We start from the raw sequence: 5,862 nt of genomic DNA, 5'->3' as shown, positions 1-5,862 counted from the left end.
CACCCTGCCAGTGGCCCCGTCTGGTCAGCGATGCACGGCGCGGTCAACCGTCATCTCCTCGGCTTCAACACGCCAACTCGACTTGTGTGCGCCAATACTCGATGGAGGCAGTCCAGTAGACACGCAACGCGGTCCACCGTCGTCTCCTCGGCTTCAACGCGCCAACTCGGCTTCTGCGCGGCATTACTCGCTAGAGAGACAGGCCAGTGGACACGCGGCGTAGTTACCATCGTCTCCTCGACTTCTGCGCGCCACGCGGCCATTACTGGCCGGAGCTATATATTCCCCCCATTTCCTCCTTCTTCTTTCTCCACGCACCGCCGACAGAGCGCCAACTCCCTCTCCTCCAACACACTCCTCTTTTTCGACGCGCAGATGGCCGAACGATTCCCAGCGATGGAGCGGCAGCGAATGGGTTCGACCGCCGTTCCCTGCACGACTGGGAGGCGTGCCTCCTCTACGAGGCCAACTACCCGGCACCGCCCAATTTGCGCGGGCCTCCGTCATGGTAGCTTAGCGTCAACGGCGTCTACATCCCTCCGCCGCGGGTGGGTGCTGCCGCGCTCGAAGAGGAGATCCAGGTCGCCCTCGTAGAACGCTACCCCAACAACTATGCCGCGTGGGACGCGTACTTCCGCGAGTGCTACGAGCGGGAGCTAGCGTCGTACGAGGGCCCTCCTCCGCCGCCGCCGAGGAATAACTCCGACGGCAGGCGCTGCTGGTGGAGCGCCCCAGGCCGCACCCTCGCCGCCGTCCTCGACCTCATCCAGGTGGGGAACTCCCCCATCCTTTAGATGTCGCCGTGGACTCCGACGTCCTTCTCCCGGAGCCGCGGGAGCTCCTCCTCGATGCCACGGTGGATGGCATCCACTTCCTCATCCTCCGGGTCGGCGTCGCGCTCGCGCTCCACGGGCTCTGCGCCGCCACCCATGCTGACGACCCAGCTCCCCGCTATCAAGCTTGAGCCCGTCTCGCCGCCGCGCAACAGAGGCGGCGGGATAGTAATCCTCGAGAGATGGGGACTGTCGCCTTAGCGCGGACATTTGGTCCGCGTTTAGCGCAAGCCTACGGAAGAAGGAGGCCACGCCGGCTGTCTCCTGCGTAACCCGAAGACGGAAGCTGCTCCGGTGACCTCCCCCAACGCCGAGGTCGATGTGATCCTCAAGGCGGTGATGGTGCGTTCGATGAACGGCGTCGTCCCCGCAGACCTCTAGATACCGATGGACGGCGCTCGCCTGGTCGAAGGCGGAGTGGGAGAAGGAGGAGGCGGAGCGCCAGCAGCAACTGCTCGAGGAGGTCGCGCGGCACCGCGCCCACCGCGTCATCATCCTCGACGACAACGACGATGATGGGGGAGCGTCGTCACCTCCGCCCCGATGTGTCGGGGGCCTAGGCCAGAGCAGCAGCCGCTAGTCGCAGGCATCGCCACCGAAGGACGATGATGATTCCGACGACGGCGGAGACTACACGACGTTCTACTGCCATTTCAGCATGTATACGCCGGTTGTTTTCCGTTTTTATCTATCGTATGCATGTTGAATTCATATATATGTAAGAATTCGACGAAAGAACTCGCATATGCACAAATTTAGCCTAATTTCGTTAGCATTTCAAAATTTTTGCCGCATTTCCCTAGGCTTGCCCCTGTGAAATTAGGCCTTCCTAGATCAAAAGTTTCATCCATTCGGCGCTTGTGCAAGCTTGTTGTGTGTTGGTTCAGTCGCGTTTAAATGCATCATCTATCAATAGGCAAGATTGTATTTACAGATTCGGTTTTGCATCACATTGTCTCAGTAAAGAAGCTGCAGACATCAATGTGAGCATACAGGTGGTAAATCAATCAAGATAACAACAAAGCAGCCGATTGAAATCAGCAAAGAAACAGCCGTAGAGATGTACTATGCCCCTACGTTTCTCCAGAAAGCATCAGACAGCCTCCTTTCGTCCCCATCTGCAGTTATGCACCCAAAGCGATCCCCGTTCCTCTCTCTCAAATCACATTGCAGATTGACTTCGTTCGCCGCTGTGCACACGCCCGTCTCCTCTGCCTCATCCCCTCTCTCAAATCAGCATGCCTGTTAAGGAAGGAAAAAAACTACGTAGTAATTCCTTCATCGACTGGAAACACAGAGGACGAATGGTCATTCATTGACAGTCGATCGATTTATCTTTGGTCATTCTCCGGACTTACCGCAATCCACAAATTAACAGGTCACGCTGAACGCAAAAACTTATTTTTACAGGCGTCGGTACCTACCGGGCTGACCAATTTTTCACAAAATTGTGAAACAAATTTGAAACATAATTGAAACATAACTGAAACATAACTGAAACATTAATATTTTTGTGAAACAAACCGTAGTGACGTCAGCAATGATGTCATCAGTTTCACTTTTTGTCAGACAGTTTCACAATATTTTTCATGTGAGGTGTGCTTCGGTGCGCACCCTCTCCAAACTCGCGACTTATCGCCGAAGGGGTACGGTGGTCCCGATTTTGTTTTTTTTGTGCTGCCCGCCGAAACCCATATCCAAGCCCAGTGCAAGACTCGTATGGGTATACGGGGCCCGGGCGTATCTATACGGACGACCCCACGTGGGTGGGTCCCACGTGCTAAGCTAATCACCGTGATTAGCTCCCACTGCATGCATCGTTTTCATCGGCACCGGAGATCCGATCGAGCCGTTCCACGCCGTCGCTAGGTTAAACGCAAGCGGTTGTTGCCGGCCCGGCCGTCGGCGGTTGTTGCCGGCACGTCCGTCGCCGCCGGTGGTTGTTTCGCATGTCGACGCCGCCGACCGCGCGAAGCCCCCCGCGGATCGACGACCTTGGAAAGGCGCGCCACCGGCTCGGCATCTTCCCCGCTAGGGTTTAAAATTACAGGTACCATGACTTCATCTTGTAGCATAGTAAGAGGACGCAATTCTGCCGGTTTTTCAATTCTAATTATGGTCCAATACTACAGAATATGGAGAACTCTATATCTGGTATGATTGAGGAACAAAACGAGTACGTCGGCTATAATTCCGATGACTCGAAATGGAGGAAAATTTGCAAGCACGAAGCCGGCTGGAGCGAAGATGAGTTTGATGTGAGCCACTATTTTTCATTTCGATTACCAGCAGTCCAAGCATCATCAAATTATATATGGTTCCTCATGTCATAATTTATGCGGATTGCGTACGATGAATTTGATAATGTTGACAACCATAGCGAACACACGGACGATCAAAATGATGAGAACCATGGTGAACACACAGACGAGTCTAAATACTAGTGAGGTATGTGTAGTGACTCATACAGTGACATAAAATGATGCATGAAATGATGGCAAGCCGTAAAATTTACGGTTACTAAATTTCGAAATGCATTAATAAATTTCAGGAACAATTTGACACGCAGCTTGAGTACGACTATTATGGTGAATCGACTTGGACACGGGCCACACCGATGATGTGGAAGGTGCATCGGTTCCCGAGGATTCCGTTGACATGAGCCAGGTTGTTATCTCTTTTTTATCGATCTTATATAGCCGGAACACATAAATTTATAGTTTTAATTAATGCCTACGTTTTCTACTTGCGAGCGACGCCGAGCGCTAGTCAGCCCGAGAAATCACACAAAGGTAGCAATGGCAATGAATATCCTGATAGTGATCGGGATTTATACTTGGATGATAAAAGAGATGACTTTTATTTACGAAGCAGACGGCATATTCTTTCTACAACAGATATGCTAAAGATTATGGGTTCAGCATCCGGCTTGACCAGGTTAAGCGGTTTGATGATGGAGTAATTCGGTTAAGGCGTTTTGTGTGTTCCAGACAGGGCAGACGTCCCAAAAACCAACTGACCACGGAAGGCCGTGTATATAGGCACAGACCTGAGTCTCGCTGCGGCTGCAAGGCACGTTTGGTGGTCAAGTTTGATGGAAGAACTGGTTTCTGGGTTGTTGAAGATTTTCGTGACAAACATAACCATGACCCAGCTTGAACCATGTCGGACTCCGTTTCTTCGGTCCCATAGGACGATCAACGACGCGCGGAGATCCGAGATATTATCAATGGGATCCATGGGAATCGGGAAGCACCTCATTATGAGAAAATTCATTGCAGTGCTCCGGTTCATTTGCTGGTGTTGGATTCACAAGAAAGGATTTGTACAACATGTGCTCTAGGGAGAGGAGGAGGCTGCTTTTCGACGGTGACGCTACCACGGCCATCCGCATTATGTCAAAGAGGAAAAAGAGGGACCCTGAATTTTTCTTTGAATATGACGTTGATGAAAAAGGCCGTCCGAAGCACATGTTCGGGTGTGATTCCCAGATCACGTAGGGATTACCGGGACTACGGAGATGTGCTGGTGTTTGATAGCACATACAAGATGAATAAATATAAGATGCCATTTGTTCCTTTTGTGGGCTTGAACAACCACCGTAGGACAACGGTTTTTGGGTGTGCCATCCTTTCAAGTGAGAATGAACAAACATATGTTTGGCTTCTAAAGACTTTCCTCAAAGCGATGTGTCAACGAAGCCAAAGGCGATAATCACGGATGCGAGATGCCGCGATGATCGCCGCAATCGGCGAAGTATTTTCGGTGTGCCGCATCGCATCTGCAGCTTCCACATTGAAAAAAATATGGAGATGCATCTACCTAACAAGTCACCGAACGAGTTCGGGACTCTTTTGTATTACACCACCTCGGAGCAAGTATTTGAGGAGCGATGGCATGCATTTTACGTAAAATGGCAATCCCCAAAAACCAGAACATGGATGAAGAGGATGTACACCAAGAGGAAACTTTGGGCTGCAGCAGTATCTCTCTCAAGGATTCTGGCTGGGTATGAAAAGTAACCAGCTGGAGTGAAAGTTTAAACTCTTGTCCGCACCTGCACCTAGATGGGGAAATGACAATTGTTGATATGATTATGCACTCACGACAACGCAATTGTCCGTCTCCGTGAGAACGAAGCCCACGACGACCGCACGGCTTCACGTACTACACCAAGTGGCAATTACTAATTTCGGAGAACTAGAGGTTGCTGCCGCAAAAATCTTCACTCCCGCCGTGTTCTATATTATTCAAGGTGAGCTTTCAAAGATTGGCGGCATAGAGATCTTAGAAAAAATGCAGGCAGGAGACTCAAACATCTTCATTGTGGCATGGAGGAATCATGTAAGGACCAGGTTCTACGTGGAATATAGACCCAAGGAGGCGAGAAATTATAAGGTGCAGTCTGTCAAAGGATGATTAGAAAGGGGATCCCTTGCAAGCACATACCGCATGTGCTGCATTTCTTGAAATTTACTCGAAATTCCACAATGTTGTGCTCTACGACGATTCACAAAAAATGCCAGGTTAGGGTTGCCATCTAAACGCACCAGACGACATGTTTGGGTGGGGTTGGTCTCAGGCGGAGGAGCGGATGAAATACAACAGGATGAATATTAAGGTATCACAGGCTATGCATATTGCATTAAACAATTCAGAGGAATATGATCTGCATGAACAAGCACCATTGATGGCATAATTTCTAGAAGAGAGGGGTATGCTAAAGGTAAAGCATATGGTCCCCTCGTGTCGGTGCATGAAAATGAAGATGCTAGTGGACCATGCGATATTGTTGTTGGTGATCCTTTGAAAGTGTCCACTAAGGGTGCACCTAGGCATGAAGCGCAGAAATCTCCAATGACTAAAAATGGAAGACCACTAGGACCAAGGAGAAGGGCATAACAGAAGAAACCCAATATGCATATTTCATCCGAAGTAAGTTTTTCTGCCATTTTGTTTCATATACTTTAAAAGATTCATATGAGTTGTTGTGTAATTTTATGTCTGTGAACATGTGCAGGAATGTGCT

The sequence above is a fragment of the Lolium rigidum genome, chromosome 2 (genome assembly GCF_022539505.1).
Source record: "Lolium rigidum isolate FL_2022 chromosome 2, APGP_CSIRO_Lrig_0.1, whole genome shotgun sequence".
NCBI lineage: Eukaryota > Viridiplantae > Streptophyta > Magnoliopsida > Poales > Poaceae > Lolium > Lolium rigidum.
The sequence above is the reverse complement of the archived record's forward strand: the minus strand, read 5'-3'. Positions refer to the sequence as shown.